The 16,254-nt window shown below is 50.7% G+C and overlaps 1 protein-coding gene across 1 annotated transcript in view; it reads right to left on the bottom strand.

Annotated features, from left to right (window-relative positions):
• The window catches only part of MCCC2 (methylcrotonyl-CoA carboxylase subunit 2), a 260,423-nt gene that overhangs the window by 203,573 nt on the left and 40,596 nt on the right, over positions 1-16,254 (bottom strand). The gene's annotated exons all lie outside the window — the stretch shown is intronic.

Here is a 16,254-nt window from a genome sequence, read left to right on the forward strand (position 1 = left end):
ACCCAAATCCGGCTGATTTGCACTTTCCTCAGCAAATGCCTCAGAACTAAAAGGAGGCGGGCCTGATTGTCGGCAGTGCAACAGTACCCATAGTCGAAGCGGACCCGTAACCCAGACTGCAGCTAGGCTCATTCACCGCAGGTCCAGGTGGCCTCACTGCTATATGCCTGGAACAATGCGAGCGCTTCATGTAAAGGACGGGCAGATTAAAGGCTAAAAGAATCAGCACTACTTGCAAAAGTAAGAAAGGTGTGCTTCTACATTCAAGTGACCAGCTTTATCTTGTGCTTCTGTACAGCTGGTTCTTCCCGGCACAGTGAGCTGAGGTCAGAGACAGAGTTCGCGTTGATATGGGAGGCTGAGTGAGGAACGTGTGTGCTCCCGGAGAGCTATGATTCTGCTGGTCTTATTTTCAGATAACTGAGAAAAGAAGTTATCATTTTGTACCGAACCATGGTCCATTTCCTGCCTCCGTCATTTAAGTGCAACACTGCAGATAAGAAGTGCAGCAAAATAAAAGATGGCACTTAAATTTAGTAAGAGAACATGGTATAAAGCAATACCTTCTTTATCCAGTAACAGGAAACTAGACAAGGAAAATAGACAAGGCAAGTCCTCTTCAAGTCCCATGTCGATCACTCGAATTCTGTTTCTCAGACCACATTTCAATAAGTGTCAAAATGTTCTCCACGGAGGAGGAAGCACCAGATATACAGGATGCAACACTCTCTTGCATTCTATTTTAACAAGAAGATTCCCAGTGACAAAAACCACCACAGACACAAAGGGGTAAGTCGTCATGCCCAGAATAGGTCTAGCAAAAGTGGTTCTTAAGAATGGCTTAATTCGCTGGAACTAACACACGGTGAATACATTGCACCTAACGTCTGTCGCAAAGCTGGTCGCAGATAACATCAAATGCAACTGGTCTCGGAAATATCTCTGATGCTAATGTGAAAGCTTGACTGGGGATTAACGATAATGGGAAAAATGCCTTAAACCGAATAATAGACGGATACGAAAAAAACAATGTAGTGGGAAAGGGAGTCGGGGCTTCCTTATCCGAGTTAGAGCCAGAGTAAATGACAATTTACTGGAGGAGAGCAGCAGAATTTAGATCCATTCCAAGCACTCTCAGTGTCTCTTTAACCACTTCGCAGCGGCGCGAATTCGGCTGCTGCGCGGGCGTCGCTAGGGGGTGGGGGCATGGGCGTCCGCAGAAATTTTTCCAGGGGGGGGCAAAATGTTAACGTCATCCCCATCCTCCAACATGTGTGCGCCAGGTGGGGCACAAGAAACACTGGGGCGCAGAACTGGGATAGACTCAATTAAATGCCAGGAGTCCAGGAAACGTGACTGACCCTGCCACAGGCCAACAAACACCACCTGTAGGGAAAACGCTAAACTTTCTGACAAGGTGCTTTATCTCTGTCTGCTAGGTGTTTAGACTTCCGGGTCCTCGATCCAACACCAATCAAGGCTGCCTTCAGCACGATTCAAATTTCATCAGAATACTTAAAAAAAGCCAATGATTAAAGCACCAGATTAAATATACTGTATGCACAGTGTATGTTAGGGATTATTTGTAGCACACATATTTACCAATATTAGCTTCTTGGTGCTAGAATTCATGATAACTTTTATCCAAAGTTAAAGCACGACGTCAAAGTTAGTAATAAATAATGCTGCAATCACAAACGCTAGTGATTCGCCAATGGGTGCTCCCTTTACTAGAATTCCCCGGGCAGTGCTAAATTTTACACACATTCAATTAATTTATACAAAATAAAATGTATAGGTCCAAATGTTAGCTATATTTTTTAAAAGAAACTTAGAGTCCCTCTATGTGTAGTCAATGTCAAACTGAAAACGTGCCCACGTTTAGAGATACAAAAATGGCCAGCTCCCTTATGCGGAAGCCCGGCACCGTAAATGTGTGGAACATGCGGCACCCGCAGCGGTGGCAAATCACAGGTCCAGGGATGCTGAGTCTTACACAGTGGTCAAAGTGGGGGAAAAAAGTAGAGGAACAGTGGGCGGAGAATCAAAGGACGGGAATAACCCAAGGATTGGATCTGTGGGTGGAGCCAGAGGTGTGACCAGAATGCGCCGACATCCCAATATTTAGTATTTGTTTGGCATTTCACTGCCCAGTTTAATCAACCAATGGATACACATGATTATTTAAGGTTATAATGAGTTATTGACATTAAAATATATTCACAAAGTGGGATATGCTTCTAATCACAGAATGCACCAAATACGATAAAATGTGGAAACACAAGCCATTTGTCTCTGAGCCATGGAGTTTCTGTCATCAGCACTCTCTTTTTCCACAACAGCAGTTCAAACATGAATGGCAAAATATCCTAGTTTGCAAATGTTTTCTCTAAAATTATGGCTCTGCCATATTTGCCTCATAATGCAAGATCTTCTCCATGATCTGACCATTTAAACTAATAAATTGTTTGTAGCTCAAACATATCAAAAGTTAAAATAAAATGTGACTTGTGTTGCTTCGGAGTGGATGGCCTATTGTAAAGGTTGACCGGTCACCTTTCTCACTGCTGAGTTTGTATGTTACACTGGTACTAATAAGGTAAAATCTTTCCAGAGACTGTTAGCATGTGTACAGACGTCAAAATAATAAAATATACTGCATTACGCTGCAGCCTTTTTTTTAATGCATAATTTAGTCAACACTACGGCATAATGTTGCCATACTTTGCTGCATAATTAATTCCAGTGGCCCCACAGCAGGCAGCACATGTTAAAAGTGCTTGTGAAAGAAGCCGGGTGACTGTAAGTTTGCGAACTTAGTTTGGTGTGCATGCAAATCCTGCATTGCCAATACCCTGGTGAGTTGCAGCTACTGCTGCTGAAACAAGGCCAATGGAGGTACCTATGGGTGAGGCAGACTGGCCTCAAGGGCAGGGCCAGCCATAGCACTGGTGGTGTCCTGTGCATTAATGTTTGTTAGTGCCCCCCAATGACCACCTCTGCCATGGATTCCCTCACTACCACCCTTTAACTGTGCCCCCCAAGTTTCCATAACCACTCTCTCTCAGATGCATTTAATTTGATTTACAGTGCCACTCATACCATTGTAGGGTGTCAGAGCACTTTACATCACACACATTACACAGAGACAATCAATATGTGTGTAAATCACTGTATAGAAAATGTTACACAAGACTAAGGACTACAAGGTGTAGGAGTCACATGACAACCATACTAGTAGCCCATATAGTTTTATAGTGATTGGTCTGGAGAAACACAATAACCGGAATTTAAAACGTAATACCATGGTTGGGGGTTCTCCTTAATAATCAGAATTGATTTCTGTCCAAAAGAACACTTTTTCGGACATTAGGATAATCAAAGACTGGGGGGGAGGGGGGAAAACCTTGCAGTTTGTATGCAGCTCTTAGATGACAGTTAATAGCTCACTGTTCTAAGTTAGGATTTTAACTTATAAACTGCAAGTAACAAAAGGATCTCTGACAAAAGCTGTAGCCCACTGACCTATTTACATTATGTGCACTTTGTGATCTGCATGGCGCAAGTTCTTTGCAGCCGGTACATTAACCCTCTGAGCTACCTTTCCATGAGTCAAAACGTCCACTAGACAAAATTCTGATCTCTCTCTAGGAAGAACATTAATCACCAGAGTCATCATGACATTTTTATTGTTGCCGAAAATTGCTGGAGTCCAGGAAGGAGGCAGCAAGCGTTTTTAAATCCATAATATACTTGCAAACATGATGCCTCCACCTAAAGTCAGCACCTCGAGCGGTCACACTGGTTGCACTGCCCTAGAGCTGGCCGTTCTCAAGGGTCCTGTGACCTCAGTGACTGTTGTTCTAGTGTGTGCTGCTTCATAGGCCTGCCCGCAAGACTGGAGGTGAACTTCAGTATGGATAGTGGTGGACAAGACTTGAAGGTTAACCTACACTTGTCATGCTCCACCTGCTGGTGCGAAGACACCAGGACTTCTAAGGTGTTACGAAGCCCTCTAAGGTCTAGCATGTGATTGTGCTCTCGCAGGTGAGTGGTCTGGTGATTAAGACTGAACCTGGTTCCCAGTTCCAAATTCAGCAGCTCTGACCATAGTGCCACATCCTCTCCCCCACTGAACACCGTACTACCCCACTGAGAAAAACTCCCACTGTCTTCAACTACAACCCAATTGTTGCCTGCTATAAACACCTGGATACGGCTCAATTTAAATTACGCACTAGACAAGAGCAATATGCGGCCTACAAAAAAAAAAGTAACAACATCCTGGCAAAAGCAAACACTTATAGGGAATGCAAAATTTAGCAAACCATGGGAAATGTAAGCAGGAACAACATGGTTACCTTAATGCTTTTGCACTCACTATTCAGAAATCAGTGAGTGCTTTTGCCTGAAAAGTTAAGGACACGACTACAGGGCCCTGAATGGACCCATTTCAATGGCCATTGCTTATATCCTTACAAAATGTAAGCAGTAGGGTAAAAAGACTACGTCCCTGGACGCAGAGCCGCAGCACACATTTTGTTTTCCAATCCACACATTGCAGTACCTCCTGGATTGGTGCACTAGTTCCAAGGCCAGGGAAAACAAAGACAAGAAAACAAAAATAGCGCTTCACTGGCAAACTCTGTAAAAGTGGCGCTAATGTGTTTCAGTGTGAATAAAACCAGTTTGGCCAGTATGCTACCACTCTGTCTTACTTTATTTAGTTGTTTTTCATATTTTTAGCCTTTTATTCCCAATGCTGCACTTTGGAATTAAAATGTCAGAAGAATATGAAATTTCCAGCAAAAGTGTCTTTATCTTTTGGATCCATTTCACAGGGAAGCAAATAAAAGAAAAGAAAGGAGAGGAAAGAGAGTGAGAACCCCGTCTTGAAGTCAAGGTTTTCATGGGCGTCTGCAGGGGGGGCAAGGAGGGTCGCTCCAGGGGGGGGCAAGCGCCCCTCCTTGCCCCCCCCCTGCGGACCCCCATGGGTGGGGGTGGCGCTCCCTTACTCATGACGGCTCCACGCCGTCATGAGTCACGGGCAGCGTGTGCTCATGATGGCGTGGAGCCGGCATGACCCCGCCCACTCACTAATTCGCCTGCACTGGTAGGGAATTAGTGCCGCGCAGGCGGAGCGGCAGTTGATGAGGGCTCCACGCAGTCATGAGCACACGCCGCCCGTGGCTCATGACGGCGTGTAGCAATCATGAGCATGCAAAGGGTTAATAAGGAGGGTCATTCTGTAGAGCATTAGAAAAAAAGCATTTGCAATGCAATAGGTCTCGCATTCATGCGAGTTTGAGCTATTGGCATTGTAAATGGCAATGCCTTTTATTTAAGTTTTGGGTTTTAAAACATAAATAAAAGGCATTGTCATTTATACTACTAATAGAGTTACATTTGATCCGAGCTAAAAAACACTAACAAAGCGCTCCAACACCTTTCACTCTGTGATTACACTGTTGCGGATCAGGAGGAAGAGCAGGGGGGCTATTTTCTGTCCTCTCCGTGATTTGTGTCAGCGGTGTGGCATTGCATAATGTCATTGCTATCTTTGGTCTAATAAAAAACGCTCCAGCTGTAGCAGGGCCCTGGCTTCACCTCCTGGTGTAGGGCGGGTTGTGCGTTATGGCAGACATGGAGGGAGGGGATGAAGGGTCTCGGCTGCAGCTCCGGTCTTGTATAGTGCCCCTGCTATTACTAGTGAGCGAGAGGCGCTGAGGTATTGGTATTGGTATTTGTGGTGGTGGTATTGGTGGTGGTACTGGTATTGGTGATGGCGGTGGTGATGGTGGTATTGGTGGTGGGGGGGTATTAGTAGTGGTGGTGATGGTGGTATTAGTGGTGGTATTGATACTGGTAGTGGTGGTATTGGTGATGGTATTGTTGCTGGTGGTGGTGGTGGTATTGGTGGTGATGGTTGTATTGGTGGTATTGGTGGCAGTGGTGATGGTATTGGTGGTGGTGGTATTGGCAGTGGTGGTATTGGATTGGTGGTGGTATCGATGGTGGTGGTGGTGTATTGGTGGCAGTGGTATTGGTGGAGGTGGTGGTGGTATTGGTGGTGGTATTGGTACAGGTAGTGGTGGTATTGGTGATGGTATTGGTATTGGAGGTGGTGTTATTGGTGGTGGTATTGGTGGTGATGGTTGTATTGGTGGTGGTATTGGTTGCGGTGATGATGGTATTGTGGTGGTGGTATTAATGGTGGTATTGGTAATGGAAGTGGTATTAATGGTGGTGGTATTGGATTGGTGGTGGTATTGGTGGTGGTGGTGGTGGTGGTGGTATTGTGATGGTCGTATTAATGGTGGTATTGGTATTGGCAATGGTATTGGTGGTGGTGGTATTGGATTGGTGGTGGTATCCATGGTGGTGGTGGTAGTGGTGGTGGAGGTGGTAGTATTGGCAGTGGTGGTATTGGATTGGTGGTGGGATCGATGGTGGTGGTGGTAGTGGCATTGGTGCTGGTGGTATTGGTATTGGTGGGGGTGGGAGTATTGGTGGTATTGGTGGTGGGGGTGTTGGTGGTGGGGGTATTGGTAGTGGTATTGGTGGGGGTATTGGTGATGGTATTTGAGGTGGTGGTATTGGTGGGGGCGGTGGTGATGGTGGTATTGGTGGTGATGGTGGTATTGGTGGTGGTGGTGGTGATGGTATTGGTGGTGGTATTAATGGTGGTATTGGCAGTGGTATTGGTGGTGGTGGTATCGATGGTGGTGGTGGTATTGGTGGTGGTATTGCTGGTAGTTGTGGTATTGCCGGTGGTGGTATTGGTGGAGGTGGTGGTGGTATTGTTAATAAAACAGGCTTTTGAAAACAACCCGTCGGGTGGCATCAGGACAGATCAAATGCAACACAGATGTGCTGTTGCCAGCTTCAGCTCATTAGCAAACAATTAAGTGCTACCTGGAATTCACATGACTTAATTCGCTAATAATTTCTAAATCCATGTTACTTGGTGGGTGTGGGGTGTTGAAACAGACACAAGATAATGCCAGGTTAAAGTGATTTACGGGCAGCAGTGCTGTTTAAAAAACCACAAGCGGTTTCAGCTGAAGCAGCACATGTCCGACCTGCAGTAAGAGAAACTCAATAAAGTCAATAGTGCTAACAGACTAAATAACACGTCCTTTGGAACAACTGAAGTAAAAAGGGCCAGTCGCCATGCAAGGGTACAAATGAAGACAAGGCCCTACTAACAAGCCTATTAATGAATCCGAAGGCAGCATTTATGAAAGACAATGATACAAGCCAATAAAAAAATGGGAGGGGAGTGGGTGCGGATTTTCTCAGATACTCTACTACAGAAGTCTCGCAGACAGAGCAGCGCATGCTTCAAGCTCCACTTTAGTCTTATGGGAAAATTCTCAAGGTTCTTCAACTAATTTATCCTGCAGGTCAATGTAAAGAGCAGCAAGCAGAAAACCTTTCATGCCAGCAGTTCACAAAGCTTTCAATACCCTCTTGAGAAAGGAGGTTTACAGAATGACATAGCCTTGCTTGCAAGACCAGCCTTAAGAATATCTTGTCTGGGTGTTGCTTACAGATGTCCGTAACTAGACACACAAACTCTAGTCTACAATACATGTTAGATAAAGTCTTACTCGGAAATGTTGAAACGTACAAAGCTTACACTTGCAGATTAATGCATTTTAAGAAACGTTACATTCATTATCTTAGAGTCAGGCTTTCTTTGTTACTAGGTTTTGCACGGATGCTCTAGAATTACACAATACTTTCAAAGTCCTTAAACAATAATACGCTGGCAAGGGCAAAATATGAAATATACTTAACGCACAACCATTTCAGAAACGGTTTCGAAATCCATGTTTTTTTTTTAAATGTGGACAGACCCATCCACGAGTCTCTGGATTTTCTGATTGAATATCACGCCAGAATGCTTCTCATTTGGGCTCAGGTTGAACTTGCAGATGCTTCAACACAGGCTCACACAAATCAAAATGTACACCTTTTGCAAGCTTTGATCCTCCTTCAGAGTATGGTCAGGAAGAGATACTTGAGGTCATAGTCGTGATCAGCCCAGATGGTCTCAGTAACATAATCTTTACCTTTACTGGTTTATTTAGTGTTTTTTGGGGTGGGTGGGTCTGTCTGTCTGTCTCTCTCTGTCTCTCTCTGTCTCTCTCTCTCCCTCCCTCTCCTTCCCTCTCTCCCTCTCCTTCCCTCTCTCTCCCTCCCTCTCCTTCCTCCCCTCTCCCTCTCCTTCCTCCCCTCTCCCTCCCTCTCCTTCCCTCTCCCTCTCCCTACCTCTCCCTCCCATTCCTTTCCTTCCCTCTTTCCTTTCCTTCCCGCTTTCCTTCCCTCTCCCTCTTTCCTTCCCTTTTCCTCTTTCCTTCCCTCTCCCTCCCTTTCCTTCCCTCTCCCTCTCCTTCCTTCCCTCTCTCTCTCTCCCGGTCTCCCTCCCTCCTTTCTCCCTCCCTCCCCTTTCCCTCCCCTCTCTCTCCCTTTCCTTCCCTCTCCCTCCCTTTCCTTCCCTCTCCCTCCCTCTCTACCTCTCCCTCTCTCTCCCTCTCCTCCTCTCCCTTTCTCTCCCGCTCCCGCTCTACCTCCCTCCTTCTCTCTCCCTCGCTCTCCCTCGCTCTCCCTCCCTCCTTCTCTCTCCCTCCCCCTTCCTCTCCCTCCCCCTTCCTCTCCCTCCCCCTTCCTCTCCCTCTCCCTTCCTCTCCCTCTCCCTCCCCCTTCCTCTCCCTCACCCTCACCCTCACCCTCCCTCTCACTCTCCCTCCCCTCTCCCTCCCTTCCCCCTCTCTCTCCCTTTCCCTCTCCTTTCCTTTCTCTTTCTCGTTCCCTCTCCTTCCCTCTCTCCTTCTCTCTCCCTCGCTCTCCCTCGCTCTCCCTCCCTCCTTCTCTCTCCCTCCCCCTTCCTCTCCCTCCCCCTTCCTCTCCCTCCCCCTTCCTCTCCCTCTCCCTTCCTCTCCCTCTCCCTCCCCCTTCCTCTCCCTCACCCTCAGCCTCACCCTCCCTCTCACTCTCCCTCCCCTCTCCCTCCCTTCCCCCTCTCTCTCCCTTTCCCTCTCCTTTCCTTTCTCTTTCTCGTTCCCTCTCCTTCCCTCTCTCCTTCTCTCTCCTTCTCTCTCTCCTTCCCTCTCCCTCCCTCCTTCTCTCTCCCTCCCCCTTCCTCTCCCTCCCCCTTCCTCTCCCTCCCCCTTCCTCTCCCTCCCCCTTCCTCTCCCTCTCCCTTCCTCTCCCTCTCCCTCCCCCTTCCTCTCCCTCACCCTCACCCTCACCCTCCCTCTCACTCTCCCTCCCCTCTCCCTCCCTTCCCCCTCTCTCTCCCTTTCCCTCTCCTTTCCTTTCTCTTTCTCGTTCCCTCTCCTTCCCTCTCTCCTTCTCTCTCCTTCTCTCTCTCCTTCCCTCTCCCTCCCTCTCTCTCTCCCTCCCTCCCTCTCCCTTTCTCTCTACCCTCTCCCCCTTCCCTCTCCCTTTCTCCCTACCCTCTCCCTCCCTCTCCCTCCCTCTCCCTCCCTCTCCCTCCCTCTCCCTCCCTCTCCCTCCCTCTCCCCCTCTCTCCCCCTCTCTCCCCCTCTCCCCCTCTCTCCCTCTTCCCTCTCCCCTCTCTCCCTCTCCCCTCTCTCCCTCTCCCCTCTCCTCTCTCCTCTCTCCTCTCTCCTCTCTGCCCTTCCCTCTGCCCTTCCCTCTGCCCTTCCCTCTGCCCTTCCCTCTGCCCTTCCCTCTGCCCTTCCCCTTCCCCCTCCCCTTCCCCTTCCCCCTCTCCTTTTCCCTCTCCCTCTCCCTCTCCCTCCCCCTCTCCCTCTCTCCTCCCTCTCCCCTCCCCCTCACCCTCTCCCTCTCCCACACCCTCCTTCTCCTTCTCTCTCCCACACCCTCCTTCTCCTTCTCTCTCCCTCTTTCTCCCTCCCTCCCTCTCCCTCCCTCCCTCCCTCTCCCTCCCGCTCCCCCTCCCTCCCCTCCTCCCTCCCCTTCTCTCTCTCGCTCCCTCTCCCTCCCTCTCCCCCTCCCTCTCTCTCCCTCCCTCCCTCTCTCCCTCCCTCTCTCTCCCTCTCCCTCCCTCTCTCTCTCTCCCTCTCTCTCTCCCTCCCTCCCTCCCTCTCTCTCCCTCCCTCTCTCCCTCCCTCCCTCCCTCTCTCCCTCCCTCTCTCCCTCTCTCTCCCTCTCCATCCCTCTCTCCCTCCCTCTCTCCCTCTCTCGGTAGTTATAGAGATGACCAAAGTTTAGATAGTGAAAGTGTTGTGGTTTAGCCAATAACTTTGGCGTCCCCTTATTGGTTCAGCTGTTGTGTTGAAAGTTTCGGGGTGATCCGTCAAGCGGGGGGGGGGGCGAGAAAAAAGGAGGGCCACAAAACACTTTTTTCCCCATTGTGTAAGTTCCTGGTGATTTTTCGTTTTATGAACACGACTAAAGTCGGAGCTGCTGAACGGCACCAAGAAAGTGTGATTTTTGTGATTTGGTGTAAATCCGTTCAGTAGGTTTTCAGATATCCAACTTAAAAAAATAGATATCTGGGAATGCGAGTCCTTATAGTGGATCGCGGATCCTACTACAATTGGATTGGCACTTTTGCAGAGTGTTGGAGAAAGGGGGTGTGGCCTCTGATGACCTCTCAACAATCTACCCGTGTGAGTCTTACTGGAGGTAACAGGAGGGGTATTTGGCCACCAAGACCCTCAGGATCCAAGGGGAGCTCATCTCCGAACTAGTAGTACACCAGGAGGCATGTTTGCAGGGTGGAGAAAGGGGAGTGGCCACCAAAAACCTTTTAACAAACCCACTGTGTGGGACCTACTGGAGGTAACAGGAGGGGGTCGTCAGGTTGGCCAAATGCCTTTCTGTGACCAGCTCGACATGCGCACAAGTGCCTGTCACCATCTGTGCATAGTAGGGGAGGGGGGTGGGCAGCCGCAGCTCCCTGCACTCACAATGAGCACTAATCTTAGCAAGGGAGTATCGTCAGGACCCGCAGCACTAATAATTTTTGCATGCTGCTACTGCTGGACTGTTCTGTTTTACTGCAGGATCCAGCAGTTATTCCCTTTTTTACTTACCATGAGCTGTACTATGTTGCAGACCAGCCAGAACTCGCCTTCTCACTGAATGTGGATCCAGACTTCAAATTCCAGAACTTCTGGCCTTTATGCGAGCTAGAGAGTGGTGTGCCATCTTGGGAGAGCGCAGCGAGTCTCCTTTAGATAATTAATAATAATTAATAATTTATAATTAGATAATAAACGCCCAACTATTGTTTCTTTTGCTGCCGCCCTTCCCACGCTTGCCACAGGACCACAAGCCCCAGGCGGCATTGCAGAATCGTGGCAGGAGCCGCGCATCACCCTCGCGCCAGCCGGCGCTTGAAGCCTCGTTAGGGCTCCTGCGGCGCGGGATGCCCAACCATTGTTTCTTTTGCTGCCGCCCTTCCCACGCTTCTCACAGGATCACAAGCCCCAGGGGGCATTGCAGAATCGCGGCAGGAGCTGCGCATCACCCTCGCGCCAGCCGGCGCTTAAAGCCTCATTAGGGCTCCTGCGGTGCGGGACGCGCATGGGGGGCCCGTCCTTGACCGTCAAAGACCGGAGGGGACTGGGCTGGGCCACCCCTCTGTCATCAGAGCCCTCGCCGAACTTCTTCTAAGCTCATTGAGGTGAGAATATTTTGCCCTACTCTTATTGCCTCCATAAGCCCTATACAAATATGGGGAACAAGTAGGACCGTTACCTTCGAAGTCCACAACAACAAGTATCAACAGCATGCTGGAAAGGGCTGTCGGCATTGTATCAAATGAGATCGAATTGACTGAGAGGCGCCTCTCTCTTGGCATGGTGTCTTCCTCTCTTCCTCTTAACCCGATGGGCACTATTCTGAACGCCAGCATAATTAATGGCATTAGCACTAACTGTGTGGTTTCTCATGAGGGCACTAGATCTGGCATTACATCTGATGGTTCTCCATGTGCAGTAACTACTCTGGGTACTCTGACACTCTGAGGCAACCTTCGGGGCAAAACGGAAAAGAAAGCCCGCCAAAGCTATTAGTGTTAAAAGGAAGCAACCCACTCGCCCTAGTACATCTCGCTCTGGCCTGAGCTCCTGGATACGTGCTTCCCCAAACCCTCAGACAGTTGTAGCCCATGTGCACACTCTAAGTGCCCAGACTGAAACCAATCTGCACTTTTTGGAGAACAATAGTCATAGCGAAGTTATTATTGGCCAAATTGTGGACACCATATTTGGTCGTGTAAAAGATGTACTCAATAAACATTTTGCCTCCTTGAGGCAACAATTGCTTCATCCCTGCCCTGAGACAATCCATACAAACCTTACCACTCAGGATAGCCGTACAGTGCCATTCGAGTTTGAGAGGGCAGATTTACCTGCACCATTGAATAATGTGAATATTTTGCCTTGTGTGCCCAATTCTATTCCATTGGACAATTCGTGTCATGTTTGCAAGAAAATCCAAAAGTGTAGTATTTCATGTGAGGGCAACACTGACACTATAACTTTGTTGAGTTCCACTGGTAGTAGAGAAGTGCTAAATTTCCCCCGGGCAGCTTGTCCCTATGTGATGGTCTTGTCAGGTGTCCCCCCCCAAAGCCAAACCAATTACGCTATAAGTGCGTAGATTGGTTATCAAAACACAGAGGGTTCAGGGTGACATTTATCGACAACATCTTTATGGTACATAGAGTTGGGTGGGTGGGGCAGTCCGTAAAGTGTATCAGAGGGGACTGCATAGTTATCAACTTCCGCAATCCATCAGTGGTCAAACCATTATTAATGATTGAGAAGGATCGCTCTAAGATAACCACCAATATATGGGCTCTTCCTCTGGGATATTTCTATAAGCCTTCCCTGGGGTCAGCACTGTCTGATGTACCACCTCGTGCCCCTCCTCTCACTTTACATAATAGATTTCTGCCTCTATCAGGTTTGGACAGCCAGGCTTGACTGACACCCCCACTGACTTCAACAGCAGCATTAGAACCCGTGCTCTCTCAAATCGTACTTCCAACTTGTGATTTGGACAGTCCAACTGCTCTCAAGGTAGATTCTACCCTTAAAATATTGAGTTGGAATGTTGCCGGCCTGGCGTCCAAGATGAACTCGCCTGAGTGGCTGGAGTTAGTTAAAATACAGGATATTTTAATGTCCAAGGAGACTTGGGCAACAAGGGAGCTATTTATTGAGGGTTTTGAATGTTTTAATATCGTAGCATCTACTCCAAGCTCTGGCCGGCCTGCGGGAGGTCTTTCAATTTGCATTAACATCTTGGCAGGTGGTAGAGTTAGGGCCCTCTCTACCGACAGTGATACATTTCAGGCTAAAATTTACAAACGGGGGGCCTCACTTTGCCTAATTAATTTTTATAATAACGATTTTAAGAATGTTCCCAATATGAATTTTATCAATTTATTTAATTACATTTCTAAACTACAGAGGTCTAAATGTGCAACTAACTCTGTAGGAATCTGTTTAGAGGGCGACTTTAATGTTAAGCTACCAAGCAGAATTCACTCAGCCATCCATCCCACAAATAAGGCACCAGTATGTAATAGGGGCACTCGAGGGCGTGGCTTAAGCGCCGACGAGCATGGTCGCCTGAGTCCCGAGCTCCGGGCTGATCTCGGCGAATTATCCTGACAGACCCCCTCCCCAGCGGCGCCGCCGACCTGCTGTGGTCCCTGAAGGTCTGGGGGCGACTCGGCAACGACTGTGAGCCAGGGGAGCTCCGCGATCGCCCTGATTCCGGCGGCCGCCGGGAGGCTGGAGCAGTGACGGGCGGCCATCTTGCTGTGGGCCTGCAGCCAGTCCGGGTCCCGACCTCGATTTTGGAGGGACCGCCGAGGGGGCTGACCCATCGTGGCTGCGTGGGAGTCGGCGCGACCGGGGGGTTGGCCCGGTTGCGGAGGACACCGCGGACTACTTGTGCAGGCTCCCGAGGACCTGCGGCTGCATCGGGCGAGTGTACACGGACGGAGGCCCAGTCCCGAGTGCAGCAGAGGCGGCGCTGCGCCCAGCTGGTGGCGTGTTTCCCGCTGAGTGCACCGCATATGTGGCAGTTGCGACGGAGCAGGTACTGTGTGAAGCAGCGCTGGTCTGAGGTCGCACGATAGGCGCTCTGGGGCGGAGGCCTCTGACTTTGGAGTGATGCCGGACGGGCACCAGACGAAGGAGTGGGTGCCCGGCCCCTGAGGACCTGATTATTTGTCTGGAGGACTAGGAGCTGGGGAACTTCCAGGGGCCCAATAACGCCTTGAGGGAACCGTGCTGGTACTCTAGTGGTGGCGCATTGGAGCCTGCGCCACGGGTCCCGGACTGCGGGCGGCCTCTGGCTGGCCTACTTGGGCGCGCCTGATCTCCCTGGCACGAGTCTCTGACCTTGGTCCCGGAGGTGCGCTGGTGGGGACACGGAGATACGTTAAAACTCCCCTGGTTTGGGGCCTGCTTTCTGGACTCTACGGACGTCCGTTGGGGATCTGGCCTGTTCTGGCGTAACCCGCATGGCTGGCGGTCCGCGTTAGCAAACGAGGAGCCGGAGAGTGGGCCTACACTATCCCCGGTATTACCCAGTAGCCCTCAACCTTTGTCACGCACAGGCCAGCTGGGTGGAGGTGCGTCCTGCGACCCTGGTAACATTACGGGTCGGACCTCTGGTGCTTACCGCGACTGTGTGCTTTGGTGGTGCATCATGGGGAAGCCGCGGAAGGGCTCTGGTGCGGCCTCGGCGGACCAGGCTGAGGACTCTCTGGATGCGCACGACCATCGATCGACGGATAGCCAGGGCACAGGCCTTCAACAACAACGGATGGACCGGATCCTCAAGGCCATAGGGGACACGAGAGAGGCGCTGCGTCAGGATATTGCGCTGGTGTCTACGAACCTCGGCCTGCTGAAAGCGGACCACGACAAGCTTGCGGACCGCGTCAAATCCACGGAGCTGGTGCTTGAGACACTCGAACCGGCCCAGAAAACGACGGATGCTACGCTGGATGACCTGGTGCGTAGGGTGCAGCTACTGGAGAGGAGAGCGGCTGATGCAGAAGGGCGCAACAGACGCAACAACATTAGAGTGGTGGGTTTGCCCGAAAACGTCGAGGGGGATGACATGGTCTCTTATCTTGAACGCTGGCTGCGAGATGTGGTGGTACCTGAGGGCCTAACAAACTTCTACACTTTGGAGAGAGCCCATAGGGTCCCGGCCCGACCTCTGGCCCCGGGCCGTCCCCCTCGGCCTGTCATAGCCCGCCTGCTGCACTTCAGGGACCGAGACATTATCCTGCGGCAAGCCAGATCGAATGGTCCGTACAAGGTGGACAATGCGTCTGTGTCTTTTTCCTGACTACTCACAAGAGGTCCAGCGCAGCCGCTTTTCCTTCGTTGCTGTCAAGCGAGCGCTCCGCGACGAGGGAGTTCAGTACTCTCTGCTGTTCCCGGCACGCCTGAAGGTGCTGGTGGACGGAGTGGCGACGTTCTGTGACACGCCGGATGACGCCTGGCAATGGCTGGAACGGTACCGGGCGGGCATGGATGGTACGGGAGCATGGACGCGGCGGAGCAGGCGCAATCGGAAGCGAGGACTGAGCCGGCGATCCCCACCGGCGTCGCAAACAGAACTGGAGAGGCAGGCCGCCTTACAGGCGGTGTCGCTTATTTCTGGAATGGTGGCAGAGGGCCCTGCGATTGACTCGGGCTCCCGTCTGGGCTCTGATGAAACGGGCCTGGGAGGCTCGGATGGGGGCTCGGAGAAGGAATCTGGGGATTTACCTCAGGTTACCCCACAGACGGCTGAGGGACTGTTGGATGAGTGACTGCCAGGTGGCTGCAAGGAACAGTAAGGAGGGGTGCTTGGCCCATGGAGATGACTATGACAGGGTTCCTTGAGTCCCTTTCGAAGGGGTGTTGGGTGGGGCTACTTTCCCTGTCCTCCCGGGGTATTGATGGTGCTGTCCGGGCCTCCATGGTGCTGTGAACTTGATTGGGCGGGGGCGCTGCCTGGGTGTTGGGGGGGGGGGGGAGAGGTTCCTTTTCAACCGGGATCGGCCCATCATGGTGCGGTGGGTCTCTGGCTGTCCAGCCGGAGGTGTTGCGCTATCCCCTCTATCTCACGTAATCTGTGAGTCTCTGGTGCTTTCCAGAGTTTCCCTCACTTGTGGGGGTAGGAGTTTGGATGGGTACCAACTGTTTGACGCCTGTTCTGGGGGTGGGTGGGTTGGCGGTGAGTTGGGAGTGTTTGATGTTGCAGGGGTGTGTCAATGTGTCACTAGGGTTG

The sequence above is a fragment of the Lissotriton helveticus genome, chromosome 2_1, assembly GCF_964261635.1.
Source record: "Lissotriton helveticus chromosome 2_1, aLisHel1.1, whole genome shotgun sequence".
Taxonomy (NCBI): Eukaryota; Metazoa; Chordata; class Amphibia; order Caudata; family Salamandridae; genus Lissotriton; species Lissotriton helveticus.